The sequence below is a fragment of the Parasteatoda tepidariorum genome, chromosome 8, assembly GCF_982258835.1.
Source record: "Parasteatoda tepidariorum strain Cologne lab strain chromosome 8, Ptep-v5.0, whole genome shotgun sequence".
In the NCBI taxonomy this organism is placed as follows: domain Eukaryota; kingdom Metazoa; phylum Arthropoda; class Arachnida; order Araneae; family Theridiidae; genus Parasteatoda; species Parasteatoda tepidariorum.
Window position 1 is genome coordinate 76,702,466 of NC_141762.1, and position 10,046 is coordinate 76,712,511.

General features: G+C 30.2%; 1 long non-coding RNA gene across 1 annotated transcript in view; it reads left to right on the top strand.

Moving 5' to 3' along the window:
- The window catches only part of LOC139425584 (uncharacterized), a 112,554-nt gene extending 104,117 nt beyond the window's left edge, over positions 1–8,437 (top strand). Inside the window, exon 3 of the long non-coding RNA XR_011636787.2 lies at positions 8,072–8,437. This is a non-coding gene — a long non-coding RNA (uncharacterized LOC139425584). The remainder of the gene's footprint in view (positions 1–8,071) is intronic.
- The last annotated feature ends 1,609 nt before the right edge of the window (positions 8,438–10,046 follow it).

Below are 10,046 nucleotides of genomic sequence, written 5' to 3' on the forward strand. Positions count from 1 at the left end.
TGCTCGGTTAGAAAAACTACTGAAATAAAATGTTTTGCTTCCGTGAAGTTAATACTATGGTTTTCATCAAGCATTTGGCTCACTTTGTTTTGATAGAATTCTTGCTGTTGTCCCCCGCTGCGCCATCGCCAAAGTACACCGAAGGGAGCCACAGCAAACACTGATTGCTTTTGTCTTAGAATGCTATCTGCAGTAAAAGCTTTTCTCTATGCAAGGAACTCTTTTTTTCTAATTTAATGCTCTTAGCTAATAATATATTTAATACAGAAATTTAGGCAAAACTAATCAATGAAAATATACATTTCATAAATTAAATTATTATCGGAATTCCAAATGTGATAATGTTAATGAAATAAAAAAAAACGGCTTGAAATTTATGCAAGTATTTAATTTATGTGATATCAACGTATCGTAGTGCATTGAAATAAATATCGCCAAAAACTGAAAAAATATCGTTAAAGCTGTCGAAGCTTCTTCGTCGGAGTTAATGTTCAATAAATATCTAAATTTACCAATATTCAAGTGCTTAATCTATGTGATTTAAAAGTATCGTAATGTATTTAAATATCAACAAAAGCAAAAGAATATTGTCAAAGTTGCAGATACTCTTTCTTCTAGGTTGTGTTTTAATAAATATCTAAATTATCAATATTGTATTCAGCATTCCTTGAGAATATTTAATCTATATTGTATTTAGAAGAAAGGTTAAGGTTTGAAAGTTCCGATTCTTCGAATTATAAACTTTATTTAAAATTTCAGTTAAAATATAATACAATCTGTTTTCAGTACTAGCATTTTTAGACGAAATTTATTTATTAAGAATTTAAAGAAAATCAAACCTACTGGACCATTAGATTAAATCTATCGTTTCCACAAACTATTATCTTTGCATTTAGATCAATTATAAATGGTCAAAATAAATAGTCAAAAACAGAAAGAAATAAAAATGAAGTGTAAGAACCATTTATCTTAAACATATTGTTATATACTTATTAACCAATGCTACTGCTTATACTTTGTAGCCTAAAATATTATACGATAGATATCTAAAAAACAGATTTAATCAATGATAAGTACAACCAAATGTAGAAGTACTTTATTCCGAAGGTATCACTCATATGTAAACTTACATTATAATATATCTTTAATTTTACACTTGAAGCACCATCGGGGTTATTTTTATCGTTTTTTCCCATGTCTTATGTTATTTTTGAAGACACACGTGAGCTTCGAAGCTAATAATTTTTAACTTTTTCTAAATTGTATCTAAGTATATCATATCAAAATTTCATGCTTCTCCTCCAAGTAATTAATGCCTACATTAATAAAATAAATAATTGAGGAAGTACCTATAACAGCCAAATATTAAGGAAATATTTGAGGAACTGCAAGTATTATGGAGAAGAACTGTGGAAAAGAAATTAGGGTCCATCGTGTGAAGAATAAAATGTCCTCCTCAACAATTTTCGTGAAATTAGATGGTATATTAGATTTGATTGTCAAAGTAGCTTCGTTGAGTTCCTACTGAATTATAATTTTGTTATTGCGTCTGTAAGAAACCATGTACACGCTGATTATAAAAAGTTATTCTGGACTAAAAAGTATTGTCGGGGAACAATTATTGTCAACTAAGTAAGTTGATAATGATAACTTATTAGTTGATAATAATGATACCAAATAAACACCCACATATTTTAAATGGTTTTGAAGACCCTTCATCCCCTAAGTCAAAAATATTTATGGTTTTCCATTGATGGACCAACATAGTTTTGATGGTCTTTTTTTTTCTTAATAACATTTTGCTCCATGTTCATAAAAAGCAATGAGAAAACAGTCAAACGTTTTTCAAACCTAATAGTCATAAGTAACTTTTAAAAATGTATCAAATTTATACAAAAAATAGCTTATCATTTGCTAAAAAGTCGTATTTTACAAAAAGACAGAGACCTCGAGGAAGAATCCTATATTATTATAATGTTCAAATACACCACATTATAATTCCATTTCCGTAAGTAGACGACCTGAAAGTATTTTGAGGTAAATATTGAAAAAAATATCCTTTTTCCCTAAACATTTTCCGAGCTGTTTGGCGTTTTCACATCTTTAAATAATTTCCATCAATTTTAGGGCAAACTGTAAAAAATTCTGGAACTAAATGACGGTAAAAAGCCCCGACATTTGAGGTGCTAGTACTTTTTACTGTAAAATCTATTTTTACCGGACCATGTTACAAATCAAAAAACCTGATGTAATTTTTACAGCAGTATTAATTTAATTAGAGAGATTCAAGGATTTTACTGTTATTATTATGCATGTACCGTAATTTTTACAGTAATAATTACAGCAAAATCCATAAATCACTCTAATGAAATAAATATTACGGTAAAAATTGTGTTATAGTATTTAACGATAAAAATAGATTTGTCGACAAAATGGATTTTACGGATGATGCATCCAAATTGCTGGCATTTTATGCCATAATTCGATCAGGAATTTTTTACAGTGCAGGTCCTAGAATTTCTGGACGCAAATCTATTCCAGAACAAACTTCTGTTCCACCTACACCTAAAAGATCGATAGCGTGATGATCTTCAGAGGCATTCAATCAAAGCAGAAATAAGGAGAGGTCATTTCAACCTTTTTACCCAATGTTCCGCAACTAATACGAAAGCATTCTTTTTCATCTTCAGCTTCTCCATCCTTTTTGCTCTTGAGCCTCTCCCCAGGGATAGAAGGGAGAGGCACATAACCCTTCATTTCCGGTGAACTCTACTCAGTGACGCCATGTAAAGTGGGTCCTCACCCCACGTAATGGCACGATTTCCTGTTTTGGGGGACCAAAATGAGTAGTTGGGTTATTCAGTAGATTGAAAAATCACCTTCTGAATGACTGTGTTTGAAAACTCTATTTATGGTGTGAAAAGTGTAGATTATCAAAGCTTTTTTTATCTTTCTTTTCTTTATTTTAACGCAGCCGTCAATTCGGACAGCCGATTCATTTTCATAGACTTTTAAAAGTTTGAAGGGTACTTAGTTTTGAGAACTGAAATGCATTTGCTCTAGGTAAACTGCAAGATATTGCTAGCATCATTCGTTTTAATAATTTAATTTCTTTTTTCAAATACAGGCCTGCCAACTAATACACTTTTTGAAAAATATTTTATTCAGTGGTAGACATTTGAAACCAGGGTATCTGCTACATTTTAGATTTTCAAATTCATGACTAATTCCAAGAATTTTTCATGACTTAACGAAGTCACTATTTTCTCCGAAAAAAACGCAACAATAAATTTAAAAAAGCATTTTAACAACATTCATTGAAATGATAGGTATAAACAAAACTCTTATACTCTGCATCTTCATATTTATAGATTTTAAATATAAAAAAAACAGAGCAAAGAAAGAGTTGAAGCAATAAAATAGCTGAAAAAAATGCAAAAGCAAATATTTTTTTCTTCTTTTTCTGCAAAATTTACATTTTAAAGATATTTTTCTTGCTCATCGCAAAGGAAAGAAATGCTCCTGAATTTTCTGTTCTCACTTCGGAAGAAAAAAATTCGCTAATGACTGGCTTGCTTCAGTTGAAATTTTAAACTAATAAAATAAATAGTAACAAAAATTCTGAAATCACAGAAGTTTAAAAGATTATCCGCTCCAGAAATGTTTTTTCTTTCATTTTTTGAAAGAACACCTTAATTTTTAAAGAACACGATAAAAATATTTTATATTTTAATCAAATAGAACTGTGGGTGGGGATTTTGTTACAAATTCAGATATTCATGAAATCAGGGGGATAAGTTTCATTTTGAAAATGAGATTTTTCGGCTACCTAAATCCATGTCCTTAAATGATTTTTAAAAAAAAAAGTAGTTAAAATCATGGCATTTCATGACAAATTTGTTCAATACCGAAATTCATGACTTTCCATGATTTTTCATGACTTTCCAGGTTTCACGGAGACCCTGTAAAACCCAAAGCTTTCAGAATTTTTCGTAATTTTGCCAGCATTTTAAAAGTTTCACCACGAATGAGCTGCAACTAGCTGGCGTGCATGTATACTTTTAAATTATCTTTATGTACTAGTGTGAAAAGTAATTTTAAACGAATAAAAAATAATACATTAAAACATAAACAACTGGAATAAATGTTTACAAAAACCGAAGAAAGTTGGCTGGTCTGTAAATTAAATATTTTTTTTTAATTGTTATATCATTCAAAACATAGTGTAATTGCGCGCTTTATTAATGGCACTACGTAATCAAGAGCTCAGTTTATAATGCAGCTTTTTATATTCTTAAGTCAGACTCAGAAGAATTTTTTGTGCTGTTGAGAAAAATAACTCTTAAATTTGTTTAATTTTTAATCACCAAATATTATATTTAATATCCTCTTAAATGCTCTTTTTTTATAAAACTCTCTTTCAGTTTAAAAATGCTTTGAACGACGACTGTAAATATAATAATGGCATAATCCCAGGAAAGATTTTTAATGAACTTATCGCCATCAGAGATTTGTACCTTTTGGAATCATAGAATAAACCAACTTTTTATCAGAAAAAAATTATTCAAATTGAAATTGCTTTTAGTTACCTATTATTTTATTCCTTTACATCATTATGATTTCCCCACATGTTTCAAGGCGAATAGAACTACGAAATTTGAATAGTAAATCTGATGCCAGAAATAAATTTTTCAATTTAGATTAACAAACAGAATGAATCATGACCCAAATAAATACAGAAGCATTTAACAAAATTACGCACGTTATTTCAAAGGTTATTCATTAAATTATAGCTGATTATTATTAATACATATAGAAAATTAAGATCCATCAAGCATTTTATTGATCACTGTATTGTTTATATATATTTTGAGAACAAATGGTGTAAAAAAGTTATCACCAAATAATATGGAATTTGAATCATAAATCTGCTTCCATAATAGGTTCATTCAATTTAGTTTAGCGAATAAAATCATGACACAAAATAAATCCAGAAGTACTTAACGTGAAAAGAAAGTAAGTGAAGTCTGCGAATTTTCATTATATTTCAGCGCTAAATATCATAATACATATTTTGCTAATGTGATTTCACAGTATGGTGTGCGTGGATATTTTTGCCATGAGTCTGCTGGAACAGCCTTGAATTTTCAGGCGAAATAAAAGCAGGCCTCTTGCAGAAAAATATACATTTTAGAGGAAAGAACAAAACTTTAGTGGAACTTAGCAGGCATCTCACCTTGCTTTTAGGAACAATTAAGGGGTGCAGAGTACAACCTTTGTTTTCATTTCCTCTAATTTGTCGCTCCCTCGTGGCAACGGTTCATTAGCGATAAAAGCTTCCGGTCATAAATCTCCTTTTGGAGTTTCTTCGTTTAACTCTTAATGACGCTGTAAATGAGAATGAAGAAAGTTACAGTTAAGGAGCGTTATTATAAGAGACATAATATTGAGCCGCTTCTGAAAATGTTGCTGCTAGCAAAAATTGCAACGTTCAGTCAAGAGAAATGGAGCAAATAAAAGAGATCTCATGTAAGTGATAGTATATTATGGGTTTTACAATTAATGACTGTCTAATAAAGTGTAGTTAAGATTAAGTATTTTTTACAAGATGCACTAGACGTGAGGGCTGTTCAGGGTAACGGGTATTAAGTAATCGTTCTTTGTCAGAAATTTTTATAAAATAACCGTGCAAGTTTGTGACAACAATTTCATTCAAGAGGATTATGGATAAATAAAATAGATCTGATTTAATCGATAACATATTATGGGTTTTACAATTAATGATTGTCTAATAAAGTGTAGTTAAGATTAGGTATTTTTACTATACGTGAACAGTGTTTCCGATAACAGGTTTAATGTAATCATTCTATGTTAGAAAATTATTTTTAAAATTATATGTCACTGCTATTAATCGAAGTCGTTCAAGAAGACAGAAGAGAATTAAAAGAGATCTAATTTAAGTGATGGCACATTACAGGCTTCACAATAATTGACCATCTGACATAGTATAGTTAAGTAGTTAAGATAAAAAAAAAAAAATTTGAATTTTTACAGAATGCATTAGTCTTACACGTTTTTTGTGATAACAGGTATAAAGTAACCGGTTTACGTAAGAAAATAGTTTTTTTAAATAATATTTCACTGATGAATCAATAATACAAGGTTAATGGCGTCAAATTCGCTCAAGAGAACTGGAGCAGATAAAAGATATATCATGTTAAGATAATGATGATTAATGTAATATTAGCATATATTATGTCCTATGAAAGCAATAACTGACTATTTAGAAGATGTATTAGACACGATCGTTGGTAATAACAACAGTTTTATTGTTACTATTTTGAAAAATTTTATTGTTACCATGAGGCTGTTTCTTAAATATTGTTGCCAAATTATAAATTCATCAAAAAAGACTAGGGTTGACAAAAGAGATCTGATGCAAGTAACATCAGACCTTTTCACTTGTACAATAGCTTACAAATGAAAATAAGTTATTATAAAGTAGTTTTTCTAGGTGTACAAGCTGTTTCTTAATTCCCCTTACGCTTACAGTTATAAAGTAACAGTTCTGCATTAGATACTACGCCCAAAATAATATTATATTTATCTTCATCCATTAAATAATATGTTCCGAAATTTACAATTAATGACTGACTATTAAAATATAGTTAGTATTGTGTATTTTACTGCTTAGGTATATTGTTAGGTTTATTTTACTACTTAGGTAACAGTAACGCTGTTCACAGTAACGATTATAAAATTAATGATTCATACTAGAAGCAATTCTAAAAATGTTTTACTACCGGGGAAATACTATCACAAATAATCAAGCATATGCGATTGGACTTGGGGTAAATAAGTGAGATCCGAAGTACGTTATAGTACAAAGTATGATACCGCACGATTACTGTATGAATTGTATTAGCATCACCATTAAATTAATCAATTCTTATATATTGGACTTAAAACATACGGTAATTTAGCGTAACATTTGTAAGAGAACAATTTCTATTATACGACATCTACCGCCAAATTAATCGATAAGACAGTTATTTAATGCAATTTTTTTTTCTTCTTTTAATACACTGCAGAGACTTTTTTTAATGCATCGCGCTTGCAACTTTGTGAGTATCCGTAACATTTTATTAATCTCAATTATTAATAGCAAAACTTTTCATTTAATGTCATTCACATCAGATATTTTTCATTCTTCTTGACTTAATGGACGAAATTATTGTTATGTAACAGAGTTCCAAAACATTATCGCAAAAAGTGCAGCATTTTAAGAACAGTTCTTAGCATGTAGCTGTTGTTTTATAATCATTATGTAAAATAATGGTTTCCCCTGCCATAAAAGCAGCAGGTCCAGATGAATTGATTTATCCAAATGGTTAATTGTAAAAGTAGAAACTATCCTTCATTGTATCAAAACCATTGTTTTCAAGTTCACTTTTATTAATTTCTATATTTAAACACAAGGTTTGCTTAAAAAATTATTGTGATTTCAGTTCAATGTATTTTTAACTAGTACTTACGTAGATAAAGTACTCCCAAAACCGCTAGTTGTTAGCCAAGGAAGGCACACGGATTGAGGCTCCGTAATTTCATGTGGTTGCTGTGTGATTCAGAACTACGCGTTGGCTGCGTTTACTCCCTAAACGAGCTGGTACCTATCGATCTGAAGTTGGATAGGCTTCAGGCCACAACTAGGATTGAACCCCCATTCTTACTCAACAATAGTTTAGTATCTTAACTGATTTGCCATCAGATTTATGTACTTAGTTGTAGCATCTAAATACCAATTAGTGCTTAGTTGCTTATGTGTTATAATTGAAGAGTATACTTAAGGATACAACTGGGATTGAACCTCCAATCTTAGGCAACAATAGTTTAGTATCTTAACTGATTTGTCATCACATTTATGTACGTAGTTGTAGCTTCTAAATACTAATTAGTGCTAAGTTGCTTGTGTGTTATAATTGAAGAGTATACTTTAGAACTTCATTTTTAATCCGTGGATGAACTACTTTCTGGGAATCGCTGATTTGTTCCGTTTAATTTTTCGTTGCAGAAGTTCGATGGAATTTCCCTCTAAAGATTTAAATGATTTCATTGAGCAACAAGGTGGCGTCTATCCACGTTTGTGTAAGAATGTTAAGATGATGACGTCACCAATCACTGGCTTGGTAACAATGGATTTGACGGTAAGGTTTTTTTCAGGTCTTTTGAGCATTCATGAAGGATAATTTTTTTCTTTGGGTTTTGTGAATGAGCTTGTTTATTTACCTTCTTACCTTCTATGCCTACTAATCTGCTGAAACACTGGCTTGCAGAAGCTGTTTTTTTCTTTACTGGTAAGAGTATTGAGATGAAACAGTTTACAATATCAATTTGCTTTATGGACAAGAGGAGTTCTCACTAAAATTTGCAAGATAAATTGGATGTCTTACTGCATTTTCTATCGTGTATCTTATTTGTGTCTTTCAAAACTAAGCGCAGTGCTTGGAACTGCTCTATTCTCTTACGTATGCTCATTTAAAATTCGACAGACGATTTGAAGATCTCAATCTTTGCGTTCGTAACTTTGTTGAAAAAATTAAACTTTTCAAAACTTAAATTTAAGGATAAGAAAAAAAAAGAAGGGCATGGAATTTTTGATAATAATTTATAATTACGTTAGTTTGAAGTCCTTTCAACGTATTTAGCACTGAAACATTCCTTTTGTTAAATAAATGTTGTCCTTACTTTAGACATTTATCAATTCCAGAAGGACTTAAACAGTGGATAGAATTCTGCATAATAGCTTATTTACTTTTTTGAGAAATAAATTTTTTGAATGCTATGTTACTTTTCTCAAGTGTTTGCTTAGTTATTTCCCTCAAAACGCCACAAAAACGAGCAAAATAAACTTAAATATGCGAGAAAAAGTTTTTTTTTTCTTTGAGGCTAAGCTACACTTCCAGTAACTATCAACAAAAATTTTACTAAAGAAAATAAAAAGAGCTGCATATCTAACTTATCTAAACAAACACAGACTGCACTGACTTCGAAACAAACAGGGAATTTTTTGACTTCATTAGCAAATCCATCCTCTCCACATACCTGCAAGGACTTTTCCTCTTAAAGTCTTTCGGGGAAGATGTTTTTCGTGGATGCTTTTAGTATAATCACAGCTATGCAAATACAAAGAGATGGAAAAAACGGAGGGAAAAAAGGGATTTTTGAAAAGGAAAAACTTTCCCTATGAGACAGCCGCAAAACAGGAAAAAAAAGAAACACTGATCATACAAAAATGTAAGCAAATAAAAAGAACCTTTGAAAAAGTCCGTATTAGGAAATGGTTTAGCATTATGCACAAGTACTGTTTTGAAAGTTAAAAAAATGAAAATAATGTTTGAAGTTTCTTTTTTTTTTCGTTTTTTGTTCTGACGCTTACAATTTACTTTCTTTAGATAAGGAAAAGAAGGAGCTCTTGACGCCGTAGTTACTCTTAATTTTGAAAACTTTTTATTTATTAAACCACCCACTTTGTTTAAACTATCACTATATATTTTTTCAAGAAAGTTACGAGAAATTCAAGTGCTAGTATAAAATTCAGCTGCCTAGTAATTGAACCATGAGGGATTAATTTAAGTTTGTAAAATAAGAGATACGATTTTTATTCTATTTATGTTAAATATAATATTGATGAATTTATTTCAAAAATTTAATTTTTGCTTTTATCTTTATGCATAGTTGATTCAAAGAATAAATCCTGAAATGAAAATGCAAACCAGGAGTAAAAAACTAATGAACCTCATAGGGACATGGGATTGCAGACACTATAAAAGACACTAGCAGGTTTATGTTTGAAATTATAACTAATATATAAAACAATAAACAAAAATTGGTCTACATCATATTTTCCATGCGAAAAACGGACCACCCTGAATAAGTTTTGATCTAATGATTAGATCTTCACTTTCTAGGTCTCAATTTTAATGGTTCGAGAGGATGAACTCAAATATGCTAACTAATTAGCACAGATGAGAGTTAAAATAGATGAT